This window comes from Polypterus senegalus, chromosome 9 (assembly GCF_016835505.1).
Source record: "Polypterus senegalus isolate Bchr_013 chromosome 9, ASM1683550v1, whole genome shotgun sequence".
NCBI classification, from domain to species: Eukaryota; Metazoa; Chordata; class Cladistia; order Polypteriformes; family Polypteridae; genus Polypterus; species Polypterus senegalus.
In genome coordinates this window covers 74535821-74563022 of record NC_053162.1, presented here as the reverse complement: position 1 = coordinate 74563022, position 27202 = coordinate 74535821, and the positions used below count along the sequence as shown (strand labels likewise).

General features: G+C 38.0%; 1 protein-coding gene across 3 annotated transcripts in view; it reads left to right on the top strand.

Moving 5' to 3' along the window:
- ankrd11 (ankyrin repeat domain 11) overlaps nucleotides 1-27202 on the top strand; it is a 402782-nt gene that overhangs the window by 13647 nt on the left and 361933 nt on the right. The window contains exon 2 of one of the 3 annotated variants that reach the window (XM_039763292.1): nucleotides 20335-20363. The exons of the other annotated variants lie outside the window; for them this stretch is intronic. The gene's annotated coding sequence lies outside the window, so the exon portion shown is untranslated. The remainder of the gene's footprint in view (nucleotides 1-20334; nucleotides 20364-27202) is intronic. 3 annotated transcript variants of the gene reach the window in all.

Sequence of the window (27202 nt, the reverse complement as noted above, 5' to 3'; positions counted from 1 at the left end):
AACAATCAAAAAATCAATACGTGTGCTTTTAAGTTTGCCGAGGTATTTTTTAGAGGAGCGTCAGTATCTTCTAAGCAAACAGCCTCTGTGCAAACAGCCCCTCTGCTCACATCTCCTCCGTCAGGCGCAGAGAACGTCAGAGAGAGAGAGAGAGAGAGAGAGAGCGAGATTAAAGCAAACAATCAAAAAATCAATAGGTGTGTTTTTGGAAGCACCGCTATAAAGCGGCAGGCATTTCTTAGAGGTGCGTTCGTATCCACTAGGCAAACAGCTTCTGTGCAAACAGCACCTCTGCTCACACCCCCTCCGTCAGGCGCAGAGAATGTCAGAGAGGGGGAGATAGAGGCAAGCAAACAATTGAGCACCACACAGGAAGTATATCTTATAGCATTGAGGAGTTTTAGTTAATATGTAATACATGCTCTGATTGGGTAGCTTCTAAGCCATCTGCCAATAGCGTCCCTTGTATAAAATCAACTGGGCAAACAAACTGAAGAAGCATGTACCATAAATTAAAAGACCCATTGTCCGCAGAAATACACGAACCAGCGAAAAATCCGTGATATATATTTAGATATGCTTACATTTAAAATCCGCGATAGAGTGAAGCCGCGAAAGTCGACGCGCGATATAGCGAGGGATTACTGTAATTGTTTTGTCACTTATGAATGTTGCTGTCATATATATAGATATATACATATATATATATAGATAGATATGACAACAACACTGTCTTTTGTACTGGTATTTTGTGTATATATATAGCAAAATACCTGCGCTTCGCAGCAAAGTCATGTGTTAAAGAAGTTATGAAAAAGAAAAGGAAACATTATAAAAATAACGTAACATGATTGTCAAAGTAATTGTTTTGTGTATTTGGCCGCAGCGTCACAAAGTCGTTTTCGTCTAGCTGCATCAGAAAATGTACCACAACGTCTGACACGCCTTCTTTTTACTGTTTTCTCACAGCTTGGATTGCTGCTGTTATAATCGGTTTGAGTGTACATACATACATATATAACTGGTCACCCATTGGCCTCGCTCACTGAGTGGAAGGGAAAAAAATAAAATGTAGTCTATAAGCTATTAAACAGTAAAACATTAAAGTTTAAAGAAGTAAAGATACACTGAGCACCAGTGGAGTAGTTTCGGGTGAGCTACATTTTAAAGCCGGTATAACATAACAGGTAAGTAGTACTAACAACAGCTAAAATGTATATGGATCATCTCTTGGTAGTTGATCCCTTTTGAAATGCGCTACATGACGGCTGTGGTATAGAAATTGCATTTTCTATGTGAACGTTCAAATTTCTGCCTGTGGTAATGTGCCTTACCGGCATTACCAGCAATTAAAAGAAAATAATTTTTGCATGCTCTGCAGTGTTAAGAGAGAAAGGCTTTGGTTGGGGATAAAAGGAAAAAAGGTGTAAAGAAAGGAAGCTTGCCTTTTTCTTTAATATAGTGTAGAGAGAGGTCTTCGCTGACGATATGAGCGTCACAGTGGGTCTCGTGTAGACTGGGGAGACGGCCCTGCCATTAACTGTCTGGGATGGATGGCACTGTCGGTCCTCCACTCCTGTGCGTGTCTTCATAATCCGACCTGACGCCCTCATAATCGTATACGTGTAAAAGAAAGTCGGCGCTTAATATTAGTTTGCCGCGGTCTAGAAATGGGATCCCGTGTTTACAGTTGTGTGGGCTATAGCTCATGGGAAGGGGGAAAAAAATTAAAAGTGTTTACTTTCACTTAAGGCAGAAGCGCAGCCAGCGTCTCAAAGGCCGGCACAGCTACGGAGGCGCGCGCCTGCCACCCGACTTTTGCAGTATTTTTGCAGTACAGGAAACGCCACTTTTTGCAGACACATTCACGTGAGCAAAACTCTCCGCGCTCTTTAGAGGTCTTGCTTTCTCTGCGCACTGCGCTCATAGTCAGTTCACGTGAGCCGCTCGGAGTACATGCATCGAAGCTTCTGAGCTGTTCCTGTGCTATCTCGTGCAATCTTGCGATGTCCACGGCATTATTTAATGTTAGCTAAGAATCGGCACTTAAAAGTTTCTTGCTACAGCAAGTTTAACTCCGTTACAAAGTGATCCAAAGTCTCGTTTATACCTCGTGTCTTCTCATTAAACTTGTATCTCGCGAATAAAGTATTCAGCGTTTTTCTTCAGCTCTCTTTGGGGGCTCTTCCTTTTTTTCTAGGTACTGCGGTCACAGTCAGTTCACATGATTACGTGGGAGGCGTGATGATGTCACATGCAGCTCCGCCAACCCCCCACCCCCGGCCATCGGGCTAACATCCATTACAGTATATGGAGAAAAATAGGTTCCAGTTATGACCATTACGCGTAGAATTTCGAAATGAAACCTGCCCAACTTTTGTAAGTAAGCTGTAAGGAATGAGCCTGCCAAATTTCAGCCTTCTACCTACACGGGAGGTTGGAGAATAGTGAGTGAGTCAGTCAGTCAGTCAGGGCTTTGCCTTTTATTAGTATAGATAAGTAAATATTCAAATATATTCAAAAGTAATTTAAAAGTTCTAAGTGTTACTACATGCATGTTTGTATAACATGCCTTTTTATGCTTCATTGTTAATATTTTTGCTTTATTGCCGATGGAGCATCTGCAGAGTATGCAGTGCTTATGACTTGTGCACTGGCACTCTTTTGTAATAAGTGGATTTTCTGTGCATGGAAAGTAACACTTCACATGCCTACAATGTATATACGAAACTCATAAAACTCTCTTGTGATTACTTAAACATGTTAAACACACTCGTTACTGTAGGCCTGGCCTGCTGCCTCCTCCCCCACCCCTCCCCTTTGCTTATGTGCCTTTCTGGTCCCCGGATGCTAAAGGCGTGCAGTCACATAGAGTTCACTGTACCATCTGTATTTTATACAAGTCACTTAAAGCATGGTCAGTCTAGCAGTGTTTCACAAATTGAGTTACTGAATGTAGTAAATGTTGCATTGTAATAACCTTTAAGAATTCTTTCCTCGTATTTTTTTATTTTGTAACTATATTCATTAACAGCATCTTAAAAATTCTGGAAATACAGCAACATTTTTAAAACCAATCACAAGAAGCATAGAATATAGTTTAAAAAAAAAAAAAAGTTAGATTGTGGAATTTGAAGCAAGTGTGCAAAGCAGCCTGATTTGATACGTTTGTCAGGCGTGGGTGATATTGGTCGAGGAATGGCATTCAGGATTCAGTTAAACAGGATTCTTTTTTCCCTTTACAGATTTATCAAAAATATAACACATATAACCTTAATACAATTTTTTCAAGCTAGTAACCTACAAAAGACAAGTGTTGGTTGAGGTAGTTTTCTTGACACTGAAAATGCTCTTTGATTTTAAAAACATTGTAATAATAAATGCAAAATCAGAAATCTGGCAATTACTTCCTGTTAGTTTTGCACAATGTCGGCCAATAATGATATCTCGATGTTATCTGGGACTTTGACGACAATGATAATTAGTATTTTGCATCCTTTAAAAATATGGTTGTAAAAGTGTTGTTGATCTAGATTGGCCTTGTTAATGGATATTAATTGTAGCTTACTAATGAAATTAATGGAAACAGCATTTAAGGAAAACAGTTCTTATTTACTTACTTAAATTTGAAGTAAAATAACACAAACACATTAAAATCACCAGTCAAAGTATTACTGAGATCATACAGTGCAAGTATGAGTAAACCATTTCATGTGGCCTATAGGATTTACCCAAAAAATGAACCAAGGCCAGCAAAACAGAAAACAAAATAAAACAATTGTTAAACTCTACTGAGGAAACTTCAGGTTTTGTGACAGAAACGCCAGTATCTGTCCTGCTCTGAAGCCAGATGGTATGGACAGACAAGTTACAACATTTCCTTCGGTGCTGAAAGCTCTCTCAGAAGAGCTGCTTGAGGCAGGGATGCACAGATACATTTTTGCAGATTTCCCCAGTTTAGGGAAGTTAACTTGTGTTTTCCACCATTCAAGTGAATTTATATCACTGTCCACCTCAGCTTTCATCAAGTAGCTCTTGATCTCTTTTTCAATGGCAGTGTTCAGAGACTCTCCTTCAATTTAATTCCTGTGGTGTGTTTTTTTTTTTAATTTTCTGAAATAGCTGCCACAATTTTTTTTTTCTGTTTTGCTCCTTCCCTTGTGTCATCATCTGCTCCATCATTTACAGCCATGAGTTCTGTTGTAGCTGCTGTTGCAATGGCTTCAATCTTGTCATCATGTTTTGTTAAATGAGCTGTTAACATGTCATTGCGCATTTACAGTCTTTGGCCTTTGAACCAGGTTAACACCTACATGTTAAACAGAAAACTTCAGAAAGAAACTCTATTTTGGAACTTATGTAGCATTTTATGATCCAATCATTTTGGGAGGAAAATGAAGAAGTTCTTTGGCAAATAGAGTAAATCTCCCCGCGGCAGTAAACATGATGGGAGAAGGCGACAAACATTGTTCTGCCCTAAATCTAACTATGCAAATGCAAATAATGTTCCATGGATGAGTCTGAAATCCTAATCCCATCCATGTTTGTCCAAGCTGATCTCTGAGCTTCACACCTCATTCCACTAAGCTCTGTCTCCGATCCATCCCACAATCCACAGTGAGGACCTTTATTGCCTATGTGCTCGCTTTGCGCACGTGCAGAAGTCTGTCACATTAGGTTACATGAGACAGTGAATGCATGCACTCTTACAGTGTGTATTTGATGTTTTTTTTACAAAGTCATTGACACACTTGATAATTTCAACTCGCACATTGTTAAAACAACAATTAAGATATTATCGTAGATGATACATATTATGCACTGCTGTTATGCTTAATGATAAAAGAAAGTAGGTTTTGCTTGCTTCAATGAATGCTTAATGGTTTTAATATAACACAACAGCAAATTAGGGCCTCCGTGTCAAGGAAACATCATCATGAGCAAAACAGTAATTTTACTGTACCGGAGAAGTGTTTAAAATATATTGTTAGTACACCCGTTAACCAAAATGCAGAGCAGCCCGGTACAAAATCTGCCTATTTTATAAATGATGACACAAGCTACCAAATAAAAATGTAAAAATGCTGAATATGAAAAAAAAAGTATTGCAGCATAAGGTGTGTGGAGTAACGCAATGCTGAAATTAATGAGGTTTAAAAAAAAAAAATAGGACAATTTTTACAATTGACTGTCAGTATTTACCTTTGAATAAGAAACTTTATCAGTTAAATTTGTCACTAAAAAGTAATAGTTGATTCAAACTATGTAATGTCTAACAATTAAAATTTTAGTGTTGTGCAGTACTGAACTTTGGGTGCACATTTAGATTACATACACTGCTTTTTACTTTATCAAATCTATGCAACCTGCATTTCTTAGAATTCTAGCATAAACAGTTCTCCTGCTTCCTGTCAAGGTTTACTTGATTATGTAAGAAGATACGTATCTAAAATATTTTGAAAAGAGGTGTGTTCTTTGAGTTAATACAGCAATTACCAATTCTGCATTCTAATGCATTCTTTAATTTAAAAATACAGGTAATGCCCAGCATAAATTGAAGTATTCGAATTAACACTGATCAGCATCAACAGTTAAACCACTGACACATTAGTGAAAAACATAGATTATCTTGTTACAATGACACCTGTCAAGGTGTGGGATATATTAGGCAGCAAGTGAACAGTCAGCTATTGAAGGTGATGTGTTGGAAGCAGGAAAATGAGTAAACATGAGGATCTGAGTGATTGATTGTGATGTCCAGATGACTGGGTCAGAGCAACTCCAAAATGACATGTCTTGTGGGATGTTCCTGGTATACAAGGGTTAGTACCTACCAAAAGTGGTCCAAGGAAGGACAACCAGAGAACTAGTGACAAGATCATGGGTGCATAAGACTCCTTGATGCATATGGAGAGCAAAGGCTAATCATCTTGTCTGATCTTTCAGAAGAGCTACTATAGCAGAAATTGTGAAAAGCTTAATCAATATCAAAACACACAGTGCATCATAGCTTGCTGCCTAAGGGGCTGTGTAGTTCAGTTCAGTCAGAGCACCAATGCAAAACCCCTGCCTACAACCTAAATTGCCTACTTGTAGCCATGTGAATGTCAGAACTGGACCACAGAGCAATGGAAGAAGGTGACCTGGTGTGATGAATCATTTTTTAGATCATCTTGATGGGTGGGTATTTGTGCATCATTTATCTGGGGAAGATGGCAGCAGGATGCACTATGGGAAGAAGGCAAGCCGACAGCTGCAGTGTGATGCTCTACACAACTCTCTGCAGGGAAACATTGGGTTCTGGTATTCATGTTTATGTTCTCTTCATGGAAATGCTCCCTTCATGGTTACATCCATTCATTGCAATGGTATTCACTGATAGCTGTTGCTTGTTTCAGCAGGATATCATACCCTGCCACACTGCAGAAAATTGTTCAGGAATGGTTTGAGAAAAATGACATAGTTCAAGTTGTTGACCTGGCCTCCAAATTCCCCAGATCTCAATCCATTTTAGCATCTCTTGAGATGTGCTGTAAAACAAGTCTGATGCATTCAGGCCCCACTTCACAACTTACAGGGCTTAATTTTAATGACAGATTTCAAATTTATGGCATCTCTTAAGGACATAAGTAAATCATGAGGAAAGGCCAGGTATGGTAAGAATGTTGTATTCCTAAGTTGTTTATTAATTACATGCAATTGCCTAAACAAAAAAAAAAATGCCCTAAATGTTTCATGCTGGTTTCAGAGTAGGGTGTGGTCAGGCAGTTTTATCCATTGCCCATTGCACTCTACCCAGGTGAAAGCTAATTTTTGTTTGTGTTTCACATCAGAACTTATATCTTGTAATACACATTTTACTGTTAGGGTGGTGTATAGAATATTCAGTGCATCCGGAAAGTATTCACAGCGCATCACTTTTTCCACATTTTGTTATGTTACAGCCTTATTATTTTTTTCCTCAGAATTCTACACACAACATCCCATAATGCCAACGTGAAAAAAGTTTACTTGAGGTTTTTGCAAATTTATTAAAAATGAGAAAGCACATGTACATAAGTATTCACAGCCTTTGCCGTGAAGCTCCAAATTGAGCTCAGGTGCATCCTGTTTCCCCTGATCATCCTTGAGATGTTTCTGCAGCTTAATTGGAGTCCCACCTGTGGTAAATTCAGTTAATTGGCCATGATTTGGAAAGGCACACACCTGTCTATATAAGGTCCCACAGTTGACAGTTCAATTCTGTGGAAAAAAGTGAATTTAATCCATTTTGGAATAAGGCTGTAACATAACAAAATGTGGAAAAAGTGATGCGCTGTGAATACTTTCCGGATGCACTGTAGGTTGGGCACATTCAGTAATATCAGTGGCTATATACTATGGTGATATTTGTCATCTTCATATTAGAACATTAGAATATTCTAGATGAGAACAGGCCATTCAGCCCAACAAAGCTCACCAGTCCTATCCACTTATTTCTTCCAAAAAAACATCAAGTCGAGTTTTGAAAGTTCCTAAAGTCTTACTATCAACCACACTATTTGGTAGCTTATTCCACGTATGCATTGGTATTGGTAAAACCTCACACATATTAGGAAGCTAAAATACATTTATTAGGTTATTTTTCTAGTAAAAACGGCCTCAGTTTGAAAAGTCACTCCCCTAGAATGAAGTGCACAAAGACGAAAATGATTTCATCTTTAATAATATCTGTGCTAAACAATTGCTGTAGCTTCAAAATGCTGTACCTTAGCCTCCATTCATCATCCTTAGGATTGACAATAAAGCTGATTTTTTGCAGATGATACATAGTCGATTTTTTACTTACAGTATTGTTATACTTGACATTTAAACTTTCACAGTTAGAAAATTCATGGAACACAGCTTTTTATGTTCCCCCTTGTCTTTACAGCCTGCCACTGCATAGCCTACTCCAAGCATGCACAAACATTTCACTCAGTACCTAAAATCTTCTTTGTTTCAAAATTCTGGCATTCATCCAGTAAAAACATTGCAGAAGTTTCACTTTTAAATTGTTATACATTTGTCCCTGTGTGCCACACGGACAGTTGAGCAATTGCTTGATAAGTGCATTCATACTGTGAGAGTATGCAGATAAACACTTGTTCCTATTTGAATGGTGTTTTTCTTATGAAGGAGAGATATATAAAACCTATGCCAGGTTTTGAAAAAGTTTTGTACAGATCCACTAAGTGTGAATTTGTTTTTTTCCAATTTTAGATAATATATAGCATTAGTTATCAACTGACTTAAAATAGGTGAGCTGGGATTCTTAAAGTTGAGCAAGATAAGTCTACATGCCAGTAGTGAAGTAAAGGCAATCACAGTTTGTTTGTCGTCCTCCACTTTAAGCTCGTCTGGAAGTACACCAAACACAGCTGCTGTTGGATTAGGAGGGATTGTGACACCAAGGCTGTCCGAAAGGCATTTAAAGATTTTGTTCCAAATTTGGTGGACGCCCAATGACGCTGGAACTTGATTGCAGTGTTTGCAGGTTAGATCTTGCCCTGGAAACATTTTGGACAATTTTAAACGAGACAGATGTGCTTAATATATATAAATTTAAGTTGAATAATTGTATGCTTTGCGCATATGGAGTTTGAGTGAATTCTATGCATTGCTACCTTCCATTCCTTTTCTGAGATGTTGGGTGAGAGATAATTTTCCCACTGTACTTTAGGATCCTTGAAAGGGAGGGACTTTAAAATGTTTTAATATATTACAGAGATGCTGTCTGAGTCCTCAAGGCTGATCAATATTTTATCCATAATATACAGTGGTGTGAAAAACTATTTGCCCCCTTCCTGATTTCTTATTCTTTTGCATGTTTGTTACACAAAATGTTTCTGGTCATCAAACACATTTAACCATTAGTCAAATATAACACAAGTAAACACAAAATGCAGTTTTTAAATGATGGTTTTTATTATTTAGGGAGAAAAAAAATCCAAACCTACATGGCCCTGTGTGAAAAAGTAATTGCCCCCTGAACCTAATAACTGGTTGGGCCACCCTTAGCAGCAATAACTGCAATCAAGCGTTTGCGATAACTTGCAATGAGTCTTTTACCGCGCTCTGGAGGAATTTTGGCCCACTCATCTTTGCAGAATTGTTATAATTTAGCTTTATTTGAGGGTTTTCTAGCATGAACCGCCTGGACATTCTCCTTCAGGATTTTTTGGTAGACAGTAGAATTCATGGTTCCATCTATCACAGCAAGCCTTCCAGGTCCTGAAGCAGCAAAACAACCCCAGACCATCACACTACCACCACCATATTTTACTGTTGGTATGATGTTCTTTTTCTGAAATGCTGTGTTCCTTTTACGCCAGATGTAACGGGACATTTGCCTTCCAAAAAGTTCAACTTTTGTCTCATCAGTCCACAAGGTATTTTCCTAAAAGTCTTGGCAATCATTGTGATGTTTCTTAGCAAAATTGAGATGAGCCCTAATGTTCTTTTTGCTTAACAGTGGTTTGCGTCTTGGAAATCTGCCATGCAGGCCGTTTTTGCCCAGTCTCTTTCTTATGGTGGAGTCGTGAACACTGACCTTATTTGAGGCAAGTGAGGCCTGCAGTTCTTTAGATGTTGTCCTGGGGTCTTTTGTGACCACTCGGATGAGTCGTCTCTGCGCTCTTGGGGTAATTTTGGTCAGCAGGCCACTCCTGGGAAGGTTCACCACTGTTCCATGTTTTTGCCATTTGTGGATAATGGCTCTCACTGTGGTTGGCTGGAGTCCCAAAGCTTTAGAAATGGCTTTATAACCTTTACCAGACTGATAGATCTCAATTACTTCTGTTCTCATTTGTTCCTGAATTTCTTTGGATCTTGGCATGATGTCTAGCTTTTGAGGTGCTTTTGGTCTACTTCTCTGTGTCAGGCAGCTCCTATTTAAGTGATTTCTTGATTGAAACAGGCGTGGCAGTTTTCAGGCCTGGTGGTGGCTACGGAAATTGAACTCAGGTGTGATACACCACAGTTAGGTTATTTTTTAACAAGGGGGCAATTACTTTTTCACACAGGGCCATGTAGGTTTGGATTGTTTTTCTCCCTAAATAATAAAAACCATCATTCAAAAACTGCATTTTGTGTTTACTTGTGTTATATTTGACTAATGGTTAAATTTGTTTGATGATCAGAAACATTTTGTGTGACAAACATGCAAAAGAATAAGAAATCAGGAAGGGGGCAAATAGTTTTTCACACCACTGTAGGTAGGTGGAAGGTGAGGAAAATTGAGCAGGTTTTGTTTAAATGTAGCGTTTTTTCAAACTGGTAGTTCTTTCTTCAGTAAGATACCTGAATAACTTGTCTCTTAAAAGGACATTTTCATGTGACTCTGTAGCGAATAAGTTACCATTTATGTAAGTTAGATTTCCAAGCTGCTTTGCTTTGCCGTGAATTGTTTTGCATTAAATCAGTGTTTGTGTGTTAATTTTATGTTACTTTTTTTTTTTCTTTAATTATACCCCTTTTGTGTTATATGTTACTTGTTATCCCCGTGTAACCTGGGTGAAAAGCTGGGAGTCAAATCATTTTGCTCTGCTTAGGTATGCTCCGATCAATGATTTTATGTTGCTGAATTACAATTACAATACTGATTCTGTATTTTTTTTTTTTTGTTTTTAACCCTTAAACTTTTTACATTTTTGCTCTTGCATAGCCAGGCATTTAGAAGCCTTGTTTTATATAATAAAGTGATAACTTTGGTATTTGTATTAAGCTATACTGTAGACTACAAGTGTTACCTGTTAATTTTTTATTGACAAAATTAAATTCTGTAGGCTTATTGTTCAATGACGGTAAGAATAGAAAATAAATTCCTTAAAATACACTTTTTATAGTAATAAAATATGCACCAAAGTATGCGTGCATGATACATATGATATAAAAGGAAGTGAAGTGCTTCTCATGATTTCAAGCTGTGATCTTGTTTTATTTCTTCTGTGATGAACTTAACTGAAACAAAGCTTCATTTAAAAAAATAAATAAAAAATAGTTTTCACCATTGTCTAACAAAATAAGGCTGCTCTGAATGTGTGGTCGAATTGCACTTAAAAAAGACTCCATGCCTGATCATCAAAATTGGCAAATCAAAAAAAGATCTTTCAGCCCCTGCTCTTCTTAGCTTTACGGTAATGTAGTTGCAGTGCTCCTTCACACAAGATTATACGGTAATTGAGTAGTAGTAGCATGGTAGTTTTTTTTGCAGCAAACATGTTGTAGTGTTAACAAAGTGCAGTAAGTTGAGGCTTGTTTTACCAGAGAGCAAAAGGTAATTAGACTATTAACCTTTACGCTAAAGAAAGTGGAGTAATAAACTGTTGCAGTTAGACAAATGGAAAGATAAGCCACTTTAATGAATTTGGACTTTTTTATTGTTCTTTGAATTAAAACAGACAGTGTTTGAGTTTTGACAGCAAACTTGTTTTAAATGCAGCAGCTTACATTTTTAGTTGGGGGGGGGTGGAGGAGACAAATTTGAGGTTGCTGCTTAGTACACAATAGGCTTGTTAGCTTAACAGCAAAATGTGTAGCATGTTAGTCTTGTGTCTTCTCTATCAACAATTTATAAACATTTGATATATTTGTGGGTTTTTAAAAATTTGTACTGTTTATTATTTGTTGCTGTGTGTCATACCGCATGACTTTTGTAAGAAACAAGTACTACTTAATAAAAATTGTAATCCATATTTATGATTACACCTCAAGAATGATAAATGTCCAGCTGATAAATTGAAGAAAAAAATTTGCCTGTATAAATAAAAGATTTATAGTTATATAGTTCTAACAACTTCTCTGATTCTTTTTTTTTTTTCTTTCAGTTTATTACTCCACTTTCCACAAGGCTAATATTCCAGTGTCACTTGCTCTGCTTAAACTAGAGTTACGGTGACTCAACTACCATAATACTTTGTGTAAAGGAGCACTGCAACTAATTTACTATAAATCTTAATAAAAGCAGGGGCTGATAATATTGTTTTTTGTGGTCTGCCAATTTACAGATCACAGATTGAGTCATATGTAGTGAAAATCGACCGAGTTAGATCAGCGGGTCATCTATATGTACTGGTGTTCATTTTCTTGATTTATACATACTGACTAAGAATGGGGTTTTAAGGTAGACCTGGAGCAATGCAAGAGAAAAACTGCAAGGTTAAAAATTATGCTGTCTATATTTTTCAGTTCATATTTCTATAAGAAGATGAAATTTAATGTTTCACATAAGTGAACAGTGCCAGTTTTTCAGTAAGATAGTGGCTACAGAAAACTTTTTTTTAGTATGCCAGGAGCAAAAGTGTAGAGCAGTCTTTTCCAATCTTTATTTCTGTGGTGACACAATTTTTGTAACTGAAAAAATCCCAAGGCACACCAAGATTTTACCAGCCACAAAAACATGAAATCTGATACACATGCCAAACTGTCTGAAAGGTTGGGAGTACTGGAGACACTGGCAAAAGAAAAAATCAGCTTGGTGATTGGATATTTCAGACACAGCACTTAGTGAGCACTAAGTGATGCCTTTCCCAGCTGCTTTGTCCCTTTATCCACTTGTATAAGTGTCCTCTCTCTGCCTTACTCCCCTGACCCAAGATCAGAGGTAACTCGTATGCCTACTATCCTCAGCTCTATTACAGTCCTGGCGAACATGCTTCCAGGCAGATGGAATATGTCTGCTGGCTGCTAAAGTGTTGTGTAAGTACTGTCTCTGCAAAGTGGCAATCATAGACCTGCTTTTATGTTGGCTTCTCCAGGTAGTCCCGTCCTCACCAGACAGGTGTTGACCACCTGAGGAATGTGTCTCTCTCTGGTCTGGACCTAGGGGCACTATATTATTATTTGCATGGCGCACCAGATTAAAAACACTTGTGTAAAGAATAATTGACAATTCTTTGACAGTGATGAACACCTGAAGATGGTATTCGCGGAGTTTTAATGCAAGTTTTAATGTGTGCCCGTTTAAGAAACGCTTATACTTTCGTTTAAATCAATCTTTAGCAGTGCAAAGTCTACAGTCGTTTTGATCATTTGATTTTACTTTGACATGTTGATGTCCCATATGTAGTGCTAGTTTGAGAATTGGCCTTGTTTGCTTATTGCCCTCTTTTCATCTTGCCTTTTAGGAAGGAATTCAATTATCAGGTTGTACTTGTTCAAGAGTATTTTAATAGTTCAGGTTTATTTTTTTTTAACTCCTTTTTGTTGATTCTACATTTTTTGTGATTTAATTTGTATTTACTTCATAATTTATGCATTATTTTATGTTGACATATTTTAATGTTTGATGTCAATAATTTAGATATAAAATGCACATATATGCATACAATTTGACAAAAAGGAAAATAATTCATATTCCAGTTTTTAGCAATACCAATACACTGAACTGTATATTTTGCTAATACTTACTAGGCAGAATTAAACATTCTTGGTATTTTATTAATTTGATCAATTTCAAAGTTACGCCGTAATTCATTTAGTTACAAAACTGACAAGGCATGTAACTGCTTCACACAAAATATGTTTAAACAAAGAAGAAAGTGTTAAGTGTTCCATATTGAAGATAATCCTGTGCTGAAATACAGAAGTTCCATAACATAATGCAGCCTCAGAATCCTATTACAGGAGCATCTCAATAAATTAGAATATCATAGAAAAGTAAATTTATTTCAACAATTCAATTCACAAAGTGAAACCCGCATGGTATATAGATTCATTGCACACAGAGTGATCTATTTGAAGTGTTTTTCTTTTCATTTTACTGATTGAGCAAAGAGGAGGCAAAAAAAGCTGTATTTGTTTCCCATTGTATCACAGTATGTGTGTGTGTGTGTATGTATGTGTATATATATATGTGTGTGTGTGTGTGTGTGTGTGTGTGTGTATATATATATATATATATATATATATATATATATATATATATATATATATATATACATACACACACACACACACACAGTGGTTCACGAATGTCTCGGTACCCTTTCGGTTTGTGCGCGCTCATGATTTCTGCACGTGTTGCATTGTTCTCGGTCAAACGAACGTGCCTGCCTGCAAAAGAAACCCAAGAAATCACAACAGAGAAAACACCTGAAGGAAAACATCACTCCATCGCGGACCTGGACTCTCCCTCAAAACTGTAACCTCCTCTCCACGAAGCGTGAATTGTTGCAATGTTACTTTTCTCTTTTTTCAAATGTTCCTTTTTTCCCCCCGTGCTTAAAACTCATTTTAAAAAAAGGAGAGCGCGAGAGAGAGAGAGAGAGCGAGCGCGAGGCTTTAGGGGTGTGTGCTGCTGAGAGAGCGAGCGAGCCTGGTCGTGCAGCTGAGCAGGAAGTCTGGGTGTTTTGTGTCAGTGTTATTCAATGTTTTTACATTAGTTTACTATTACACTGTGCATTTTATGGTGTAATTAACTATATTTGTGCTTAATCTTAAAAAAATATATATATTTACATACAGTTTGTACGGTCTGGAATGGATTAATTGTATTTACATACAATCCTATGTAGGGCTGTGCGATAAGACCAAAATCTTATATCCCGATATTTCATTTCATATCCCGATATCACGATATAGTACATTTTCTTTGTATTCAGTGAATAGTTTATATAATCACCACTCCTTTTTTTTCATTTAAATTAAAAAAATCAAAAATGAGAAGTATTCAACTTGTAATTATTTCTGTTCTTTTATTTAGAACATTTGAGCAAATGTTTGACTTAGAATGTAAACATAAAATGTTAATGTATCAAATATAAAACACTTTTCAAAAACAAATTACTAAAGGTCCAATATAAAATACTGCTATATAAAATGCCTGACATAAACAAAATGTGAACTGTAGCTGCAATAACTCTCACAACATATATTAAATATAAAAGGATCAAAGCACTAACAACTAAACTATATAAGGCCAATAAACCGTTTAAACAAAATAAATACAAGTCTAACATTAACTGTCAAAACCAAATGTAAACATTGTACTTCAAACTGTAGCAGCAATAAGGCTTACGACAAAAATATATTAAATATATAATATTAAATATAATATTTTTTAGGCTACATTCTAGTAAAATGTTAATTTGCACATCGTAGTGTGGCAAATCTCCGTTAATGAGTTACAGCTGATCGCCCCGTGCGTGGGACTGGACGGCGCTAAGCGTGTTGATGCCGTCCAGCCCCAAGCATGGGGATCCGCGTAACTCGTTAACGGAGATTTGCCGTGTTAATGCAGTTGTGGCGTAAACGTAATTTTAACAAGATTAACGCTGACAGCAAACGCTACAGGGAAAATTATGCATTAAGCAAATTGTTTTGGTAGCAATTAATCTTCCAAGCTTTTAACATGCTCGTTTAAATAGTACCTTTACAACTGTAATATCCTACGTGGCCTGCCTCTCAGTTGTAAACTCTCTGCATGCTCGCTCACGTGCTTTTTGCGGAGGTGTAGAAGAGGTTTGTCGTGTTGGTGTCTGTGGTAGCGATCGGTTTGCAGCATAATTTGCACAGTACCATTTTCTGGTCCGTGTCAGACTTTTCAAATCCAAACCATCTCCATACTACAGAGGTAGCCCCTCGTTTAGGAACAAGGTCCTTCTGTGTGGAGCTACCTGGTGTTGCCTCGTCTTCATCAGCCATGCTAGTGTGTCTGCATCCACGTGGTGGCCATCAAAACAATGAAAAAAATATTGCCGTAAACAGTTTATTTTGTGACACCACGAAACAAACGATAGCGTAATGTGCAGCGATCGACGTTTTCATATTGTCATCCGATATATATCGTTATATCGAACAGCCCTAATCCTATGGGGGAAATTGCTTCGGTTCACGACCAGAGTTTTGGAACAAATTATGGTTGTGAACCGAGGTTCCACTATATATATTATAACATTTTAATTGTCATCTTGGAAAAGTAAGCGGGTCCACATTTTACATATATTTATGTACAACTACTTCTACCCACAACTCCCACATTCCAGTCTCACAATTTATTTTTTTATTATAGTGACTGTAATATACTGATTTAAAAATTTGTCTGATTTCATTTAGAGAGCCAGTTTGTTTGTCACCAGCGTTACACCACTGCCCAGCCAGCCCCTAGGATCTAGTTGTGGGTAAATTACTAAAAGTTATGCTAGACAGGAGTGGCCCACCTCAGGGTGCTGCACAGGAGCCTTTAGCATTGAACTTTGGATGTTGGCTCCTGAGGTAGAGCCTCAGTTGTTGCTCCACGGCAGCTGGTTTGCTTACTTGACAGGGTATAGATCGGAGTATTATATCCAAACAAAAGAAACACTAATGAAATGGCACTTTACATTCCTTTTGATGAAATGGCACAATAGCACAACTGAACCTTATTTTGCAGTACCATTCATCAGGTTGGAGTCCAAATCCTCCATGATGCTGTATGCTGAGATTGCAGTAAGACAGTGAGTGCCCTCCAGAATTGTAAGAGCTGTTACTAGTTTGATGCATCCTTCTGAGATGAAGGTTAAGGTTCAGTTTTAGAAAAAAGAGGGACCCGCTTTAAAGGGCTTGTTGCATCTGAGGAAAAGCCTGCTCTTCTGCCCAGTTTTGTAGTGCCAAGTTTATAACGGAAAAGTGAAATATGGTCCTTGCATACTTTGTCACTGCGAGGCAAAACATTTATCAAATCTTGAAACATTGTTGTTAATTTTTAAAAGGGAACCCATTAACAACCAGTGCTGTTCCCTAATAACATTTTTATACGGGAAAGACTGTTCATACTAGTTAAATACCTGTATAATTTAATTGGTTAAATGATTCACAGTAAATACATCACATACAATTAGAACGGCATACATAAAAGAATTACCATACAGCCACATGTTTACTCACCTATTGATATGATAAGAACTATGTGGTCTCGGCTATCAGTGGTTTCATCAACTACAACATATATTTTCTTGCCACAAATCTTTTACACAGTGCAAATGAGTTTTATGAAGACTGCTCATTTTCTGGCAGCACACCTCCTTTTTTACAATGCTTAATAAAGAAAGGATGCATCTTCATCATTTTTTCGAGCGGTATGTCTGACTCACATGGACACAAACTGACATCTTGCATCTGATGATTTTGTTGTTTCCTCTGTTGTTTCCTGAAGGGGAACACTGTTTGATCTTAATTACTCCTTGTTTTTGAGATGAGGATTAGATTTGACATGGTCATTGCAAGTATTTTTTCATGTTTGGTCTATGGTATGGCGGAGAAACTTGCAGAAAAGTTGTCCAAATTCGTAAAAGTCGCCGGGATTTTGTGCCCACAATTTTGCAGATAAACTTATGTGTCTTAGTTTTTTCGACGTAGTTATGGTATCTGATGGTGCTCACTTCGACATTTCTGTCTCTTGCAGTTAGTTAATTCGAGTGGCTTTATCAAAAAACATACAGGAAACGTGCACAAATAGAGGCACAACTGGATTTCTACAAAAATTGCATTCGCTTCAAAAGCAACAAACTAGAAAATAGTATCTGAATGATAAAACTACAGATTATTCAGTCGTTTAGTTTATTGGGAACACTCACCTCTTCAGTCTCTAAATTCCGCACATTTCCGTTTTTAAATCTTAAAATCTGTTTTTAAGTATTAATTCCATTATTCTGTCCATGTTTTTCACATCGCTCTACTCATAAAGTGCTCAAATTGCCAGCCTCATGTACTCACAATTGTATATATAGGGAAAACATGTGGAAATGTTAGCCCTGCTGTCTGTTGTCATGCAAACCATGCGGTCTTCTCGCAGTGACCATGATGCCAGCGCATCTTTCAGACCTTCCACAATGATGTCGCCTGTGTGATCTTGTGGAAAGTAGGATGTTTGCAAACAGAAGCTTTGCAGTTGCCAGTTTTTGTCAGTGAAATGCACCGTCAGGGAGAGGTATGGCTCGGATGTTCGGCTTGACCATAAATCCGTTGTTGTGGCAAAATGTGGAACCTTTTGCAGTTTATGCGTCAGAGTTTGGCGACACGAATCATACAACTTAGGCAGAGCTGTTTGACTGAAATATTTTCAGCAAGACAGTGTGTACCTTGGGTCTAAAGTATTCAAAAGTTGTTTAAAACCATCTCTCTCCACAACTTTATTTGGCACCATATCTTTTACGATGTAATTGGTGACGGCGTTTGTTATGTCATGCCATCTGTTGCTTTTCTTGTCGTAAGACACTTTTTTGCAGAATGAATCCGCTAAAAGTTTGCTGAGTGTATTTTTGTGCTTGTACCAGTTGTGATTGTCGTATTCTTTGTATTCTGTGTGATGGTTAGTTTGCAAATGGTGAAACAAGTTAGTTGTCGAGCTGTCTTTAACGGCAACCAATTTAGTTTGCAGGCTGCCGTCTTTTGAGCAACATCAGTCTTTTCAAAACCAAACCACTGCCATGCGAGTGAGAATGAACCACGTCTGGCAATTAACTCTGATGACGTAGATGGCGAGGCTGTTTTATCATCTGGTGCCGTTTGTTCACTCATTTTGAGGCAGGGAGTGACGCTAACTTTCGGCTTGCTGGACGTGCACGCCTGCGCAACGGTCTATAATGCTGCATTAGTTAATGAACTCTGTGTTTCTTTTTTTTTTTTCCAAATCGAGTTACATACTCTAATTTAATCCCGCACATGATTAAAACAGCAATTAAGATATATTCGTAAACGCTCACGCCTACAGTCCGGTATTTCCAATGATAAAATATCTTCAAACTAGGTATCATCAAGTAGGTGTTGATTTTTTTTTTGTGGCCGTCTGCAGAGACTCGCACTCTCTGAATTTCTGATTTATTTATTTTTTTTAAAAGCTGTCAAAAGACTCCACATCACCCAACCCCCTCCCCCCACATAACTGTGGTCAGTTCAGATATATACATTGGTTTGACTAGAACAGTTGGAATTTACAGGAAGGCACAGTCTCTCCATTCTGCTTCATTATTGCTTTTACATTGTTGTCATTATTGTACATACTTTACACATAAGTCGGAGCAGAATGGAGTGGGGTGAGGACGCTAGGATCTTTGCAAGTGTTTTAAATAATGAAAGATAAAAACTTGCTTTGAAATTGTGGACCCCGAACCAAGAAAGCTTGTGAAATAATGCTTTGAGAGGCCTAATTCTTCTTACGGAATTAAAAATGATCTGTTTGAATGAATTACATAATTCTTTCAGATTTTTTCTTTCCCCCCCCCTATCTACGGGACTCTGTACTTATGGCGTGCTGGCTTTGCACGGCTGTGCTCTTGCTTTGCACATGGTACAGTAGTCTATCCTGTTATGTAACATGAGACAGTGAATGTGTGGACTTCCAACGAATGTTTTTGATTGTTTTTTACAACTTGAGTGACATATTTGATCTTATTAACTTGTGCATCCTTAAAAAAATAAGTAAGATGATATTGTAGATGATATATATCACACACTTCTAGACTGAATCTTAAAATCAGCAAAACCAAGGAACTGGTGATTGACTTTAGGCGCAGCAAAGAGCCTTTTTGTTTGGTCACTATTCAAGGAGTAGATGTATAGGTGGTGCACTGTTACAAGAATATGGGGCGGCCATATTACTGACAGGTTGGACTGGTCAAGGAGCACAGGGGAACTATATAAGAAAGGCCAGAGTAGGCTCTTCCTTAGGAGACTGCATTTCTTTAATGCAGGTAGCAACATTCTTCACACCTTCTATAAATCTTTGATGAACCAGTACGATTTTCTACCCTATGATGTGATGGGCTAGTAACATCACTTCAAGAGATGCTCACCATATCAACAAGCTAATTAAAAGGGAAAGGTCAGTTTTAGGATGCACTCTGAACCCCCCTGGAGGTAGTAGCGAAAGAGAGAATTAAACTGAACGCCATTATGAACAATGCTGCACATCCTCTCTCTGACACACTAACGCTGAATACTTTCAGCCAACAAATTATTCAGCACAGCTGTGTCAAGAAACTCTTCTGTGGCTCCTTTATAACAACAGACTGTGACAACCAAGTTAGAACCTTTCTTTTTAATTTTCTTGTTTTATAGTCAGTCTGGTGTGTGTTCAGACCAAAGTGTATGTGTATATATTTTGACATTAAAAATATAAAAATGGATAGCGAGCATGTGGATTATATGACACAAATCATATTGTTTACTGTTGTCCACAACTGGTCACCACTGGTTTCTGTTGAGGTTGAGTGTTTAGTATGTAATTTCTCAACAAAAACTTGAGTTTAAAAATGTTTCTCCTCGGTATTTGCATACATTTTGTTTATTCCATGAAGAAATTGCAACACCTTTTATACATTGTTCCCTCCTTTTCAGGGCACCACAATGTTTGTGACATACTAATGGTAAGTATATTAAAGCAGTCATATTTAGTACTTCAATAAAAATCAATGCTTAAAAGTAAAAAAAATCAAAGATTATACTACCTGTTCTGTTGAAATAGTATTCTTAACAAGATTTTTAAGATATTCTTAAATTCTTAACAAGTTTATAAGTAAAAGACAAGTGTTGCTGTTAAGCTAATAAGCATATTGTGTACTAAGTAGCAATTTCAAACTCTTTATCTTTTCTATTTTCAATTAACAATGTTAGCTGCTGCACTTAACACAAGCTTGCTGTCCAAACTCAACAGTGTCCGTTTTAATTAAACAACAAATTAAAAAGATCTAAATTCATTAAATGAGCTTTTCTTGCTGTTTGTATAATTGCACTGGCCAACTAATCCAATTCCTTTTCCTCAGTTAACTACTCTACCTTCTTTAATGTGAAGGTTAATATTCCAATCTCCTGCTTCTCTTTGTTTACACTACAGAGTATTTACTGTTTATTATTTTTTTAAAAAGACATGTACTTCACTACTGTAATACCTCAATGAGCACTGCAACTAATTTAACAAAAAGACTAGAGAGAAAGGGGGTGAAAGATCGTTTTTGTGATTGGCCAATGTACAGATCAGCGATTGACTCTTTTGTAGTAAAAATCATCCGATTTAGATTGGCATCTGATCAATCAGAGCATCCCTAGTTGTTGCTAGTTAAACCAAAGTAGCAGAAAATGGACAAAATGCTTTTTTTGTAACATGCTTTTGAATTCTAGTTTGTCAAGGACTTCCTGTATTTGGTTTTAAAACATTTACCATTTTAAGTTATATAATTGTATCATTAGCTCATAAAAAAGTTCCTAGAGAGTAATATTTAATGGAAGAAACAAATTGATTCACATTTGAAAATTTACAAACTCTTGGGGCTTTGTTTAAAACTTGTCAGTTTTACATTAGTCCATTATGCAAGAACTTGTGAAACAGCCTTTATTTTCAAAGTATCTTCTAAGAGTCATCAAACTTTGTCCAACGTGTAAAAAGATTAATGGACTGATGTTACTTGTATTCAATTAATTGTAACTGATTAAGATTATAGTACATTCTGCAATGTACCATTCAAATATATCATATACTGCTGGTGTTTTCAATACTTTAATCATTTCTTTGGGTTTATACTCCTAAATATTAATTTGCCTTCAAAAACCAAGCGACCAACATAAATTTAGCATGTGCAGATACATATTCAGTATGTAGTTTGGTATGCATTGCTGTAATTGTGTCTGCATTTCTGTTAATGCAGTGCATGTTTTATTACTAGAAAGTCATTTAAATAAATTTTATTTTGATATGAGCAAATGGCAAAAGTCATTTCACCTCCAGTGTACACACGTCAGACAGCCACTTCGTTTGATACTTAACTAGATATTTACTTGCTACAACCTTTGTGAATTCTTATGGAGGTGCAATTTCTTCCCACATTACGCAGTCTTTTATGAGTGATTCTGGATATGTCTGAGGTTTCCCCTGTGACCCTAAAGTGTATGTGCTGGTTCGAGAATTGATGGATCCTTGAACAGAAAACACTAGATGTCAAGTAAGAGAATTAATGCAAAGTCTCTGTGTAGGACATGGTATTTAAAAGTGGAATAATTTCATCATCTACAAGTTAAAGAATTACAAGTGGTAATAATGAAAGACTATCTGTGTCTGTGTGTATGTGTTTTTGTTTTTTTTCTTTTAAAATGTAAAGCATTATTTTGGAAATCATGTATTAAAATTCTCCTGCCTTATATGCAAAGCATTTCAAAATATGACTTTTGCTCTTTTTCTTTTTGACATGTGCTAGTGCAGTTCCATATTGTCATTGCTGTTAGCCACTTCATGTGTTATTTTTACACAAACTTTTTTTTTTTATTTAATTATGCCTGCTGAAGTAATACATTAATTTTGCCTGTTGAGATTGCAGAGGTGGTGAACCAGCTGAATGAAGGGAAAACTGCAGGGATCTGTGCTATCTAGGGTGAACTTCTCCAGGCTGGTGGTAAGGCATTGCAAGCAATCTTTGCTTCCTTGTGGGAGACGGGCATCATCCTAACTGACTGGAAAATGGGACTTGTTGTCCCTATCTGATAATGGAAGGGTGATTGCCTGGATTGCTGCAGCTACAGAGAGAGAACACTGCTTTAGGTGCTAGGTAAGGTTCTTCCTAGGCTCATCCTCAGTAAGGATCCATGATAACTTGTTCACCTACCTGTGACTGGAGCAGTCTGGCTTTACGCCTTTTGAAGTTTGGTTTGGTTTGGTTTGGTTTAGGTTTATTTGTCATATATAGGTTAACACAGGGTCAACATACAATGAAATGTGTATGACGAGAAAAACAAGTCACTCTGCCTAGATCCAATAAAGCTAAAAAATAATAAAAAAAATACAAGTTAAAAATAGACTAGCTACAGTATATAAAATAAAATGTGTACATTTTAAAAAAAAGTTATAGAGCAATATGAGTTGAATGAGCAGCAAGTACAAATGACAGTTATTGCACAGGTAATGTTTTATAATTACAGATGCATATTCCATTAAGTGCAGATGCATGTTACAGTCAGTATTCAGAGTGTATGCAGGTACGGTTTGTGTGTGAGTAGTGCAATGTAGGTGTGATGTAAGTGTATGTGGGTGTTCAGGTTTTGCTGTTGAGGAGTAGAATGGCCTGGTGGTAAAAACTGTTCATAAGTCTTGTAGTCCGATATGCCAGACGGTAACAAGGAGAACAGCTGGTGTGCTGGATGGCTGTTGTCCTTTATGATGCTGCTTGTTATACGCAAGCACCGATGGAGGTAAATGTCTTCAATGGCAGGGAGACTCTTGCCCGTGATGTTTTAAAATAAGTGATAAGGACGTGTGTTTGCCAACTCTCACCACCTGTTTGTGAGGAAAGAGAAGATCCATCTGCAGATGGTCGTCCCCAACCCAGGGTCGTCAAGCTTCAAGACGAGTTTTGAGGGGATGATGGTGTTGAATGCCGAGCTGTAATCTATGAAAAGCATTCTTACATATGTATTTCCTCTTTTCAGGTGGGTGAGGGCAGTGTTTATTGTTAGCACAATGGAATCCTGTTTAGATCTGTTTGCTCTGTAAGCAAATTGGAGAGGATCCAGTGTGTTGGGGAGGGAGGAGCAGATGTAACCTTTGACTAGTTGCTCGAAAAACTTCATAATGACCAATGTCAGTGCAGTCGGGCGATAGGCAGGAGACCACCAGTTTCTTTGGGACAGGAATGGTGGTGGATGCCTTGATGGAAGTGGGTACCACCGATTGCCTCAGGGAGAGATTGAAGAGTTTGGTGAACACCTATCTATCATTGAATGCATCCTGGCACTGAGAATTCTCGTGGAATGTAAACGTGTATATCAGCAGAGTTTCTGTGCAGCCTGTCAATTTTTGTAAATCATTTGACTCCGTTGATCGAGTTGCTTTGTGGGACATCCTGAGATCCCCCCAAAGTTGCTGGATATAATGGCTGGCCGACACGCTGGTACTGTGGGTGCTGTGCAGAGTGAAGGCAGAACCTCTGCATTTTCCCAGTTGATTCTGGGGTTCATTAGGAGTTTGTTCTTGCTCCTGCTGTGTTCAGTGCTTGTATGGACTTGGTGTTGGGCAGGGTTCTGAGGTCCAGCGGCTGTATGGCATCTTTTTGTGAAGAAAGATTCATTGATCTTGACTTTGCAGACGATGCTGTGATCTTTGCAGAGTCAATGAAGGCTCTAATCAGGGTTATCGAGAGACTGAGCGAGGAGTCTTGAGTGTCTGGGATTTGCGAGTATACTGGATTAAAACCAAGATCCAGGCCTTTAATAACCTGTTGGGCACACCCATCATCAGCGTGTTTGTCTGCAGAGAGAATGTTATCCTTGTCAAGTGGTTCACTTACCTCGACGACCTTGGCAGCAACATTCATGTCTTAAGTGACTTTGCTTTTGGAGTTAATAGACTGATTGGGAAAGAAAGGGGTCATGAGGTCACTGGATAGGGGTGTTGGGTGCTTTCAATATCTTTGCAAAAGGACGCTGGTCCGAGTCTTTAGAGTCCTGGTGCTTCCTGTTTTGCTAAATGGTTGAGAGACACGGATGCTATCTAGTGACTTTAGACAAAGACTGTTCTCCTTCGGTACTGTGTCTCTCCAGAGAATCCTTTGCTGGTTTGACTTCGTCTCACACAAGCAATTGCTTACGGAGTCCCGAAAGAGGCACATTGTCTGCATTGTGAGGGAGTGTCAGTTATGGCACTATGGCTGTGTGGCATGATTCCCTAAGGGTAATCTTGCTCACAGGACATATTCTGGTGTATTCTGCGCCTGTGTGCTGTAACACAATCTATTAGGATTTATTAGCTGAGATTTTGAAATATAAATCCATCAACATAATGTTTGAATGTTAGTCCAGACTTCTGTGTAGGCAGGACTGACCACCTAAATATGTAAGAGATTCAAATGCAGATAGGTAATAGGGACAGCATAGTTGCTCACAGAGCATCAGTAATATAATTAACTTCCAACATAGAAAGAAATTAAGGAGCCTTTGTGTTCATATTGGATTTTATATTATCTTTATTATGACACCTTCGAAGGAGTTTGTGTACCTATTCTTTTCTCTTACACTTGGGTTGGTACAGTATTTTTCATGAGTACATATAGAAAAAAAGTGGTGATTTATAACAGAATTTGCATTAAGTGTTTACTTTTAGCCATAGGTGGTCTTCAGTCAAGAACATTTTGAGAATCACTGTTCTAGACCAAGCAATCTTTTCTTAGCCATATATAAAAAAACTGATGACAATTCATATAAAAATGTCCAAGTCTACTGAGCAGTAGAGAACAAGGATTTGGCACACATGCCTGTATGCTGAAAAGAGATGCGAATCGAAGTAGAAATCTATACTAATAAACGGCAAAGCCCTCACTGACTCACTCACTGACTCACTGACTGACTCATTACTAATTCTCCAACTTCCCGTGTAGGTAGAAGGCTGAAATTTGGTAGGGTTATTCCTTACAGCTTCCTAACAAAAGTTGGGCAGGTTTCATATCGAAATTCTACGCGTAATGGTCATAACTGGAAGCTGTTTTCTCCATTTACTGTAATGGAGATGAGCTTGAAACCCGTGGGCGGAGTTTCGTGTGACATCATCACGCCTTCCCGTAATCGCGCAGTACGTAGAAAACCAGGAAGAGGCCCAAAAAGCGCTGAAGAAAACATGCATTATATAATTGAGAAGGCAGCGAAACAATAAGAAGCGAGCGAAGTGACCTATACAACCATATTCATGAGTTCTGCTACTTCGGAAACAAAGCATGATGTAAACCTAAACTTTAAATTAAGTTCATAGACAGGCTGCCGCTGGCGTTTGTAATTTAGTGCCTACCCATATAAGGCCGTCCGTCAGCGGCAATCCAATAGCAAACTGCCACGGGTAAATATTCACGGGTGAAGGACTGTGCTTATGCAGAGGAAGATGAGATGGTCAGGGTGGTGTTTGGCACAAACTCAGCGAAACTGCGAGAGAAAGTTTTAAGTGCCGGGACTCGGTAACATTAGATACAGCCATGGACATAGCGACATGGCACCAGCACAGCTGGGAACTTCGATGCATGTACACGGCGGCTCACGTGAACTGGCGCAGTGCACAGACAAAAGCAACAGTTCCAAAGAGCTGAACAAAACAATTACACAATTGAAAAGGCAGCAAAAAATATGAAGCGTCTGATACATACAAGCATATTCATAAATGCAGCTACTGTGGAAACAAAGCACACGGTGGAAAAAGTCAATGTCCGCTAAAGGAAGACAGTGTAAAAAAACCCGTGCATGCAGTGTGTCGGTCTCAGATAAAGAAGAAGACGAGCTGTTTATTGATGCAGTAAGAAGCGAATCGATGAATGAAACCTGTCATCTTTACAGCGATTGACAAACACGGAATGTAACTTGAACACAACACATCCTACAAATACGAACCTGATTGAAAGAAATAATGATAATCAAATCCTTGATGACAGCAACACTCAGTAACACTCACAAAACAAATACTGTATATTGACAGTCATGTTCGTTATTTTTAAAATGTTCCCTTTTCTTTTTCTAGCTTTTTTAACACACTACTTCTCCGCTGCGATATGCGGGTATATATATGTATATATATATATCCCGATCTACATACTCGAATAATGGATACTTTATTAGCCATCAATGATTGTTTTGGTAAAGCCATACTCAGTGTATTCATTAGATGAGCGGTAAAAAGTAAGAGCGAGGGAGGATGACTTATTGAGGCATGCAGGCTGTAGTCTTGCGTCAACTCTATCTGAATTCGCGATCACATTTGAAAAAATATATCTTTTCAAGTTCTATTTAGTCCATATGTGTCAAACTCAAGGGCCGCGGGCCACATCCGGCCCGTGTGTAATTATATCCGCCAGCGAGATCATTTTATATACTGTATTATTGTTATTAAAGCCGGGTATATGAAGCGCTGGTAACACAATAAACTACAGATCCCATAATGCAGCGCTTCAGCTGCCTTGCCGAACACTTACGCTTACTAGAGTTATTGCACTTAGTTTGCACGGCTTTGGTGACTTTGAAGAACAAAAAGTCCGTCTACATGTGGCTCGAACCTTGTGCATGTTTGGTAGCACATATCTGTGTGAGAAGCTCTTCTCAGTGATGAAGACTAACAAAACAGCACACAGGAATCGCCTCACTGATGAGCACCTGCAATCCATCCTGAGAATCTCCACAACACAGAACCTCACACCAAACAGAAACGAACTTGTGGCCAAAAAAGATGCCAGGCGTCCAGCTCTAAAATGAC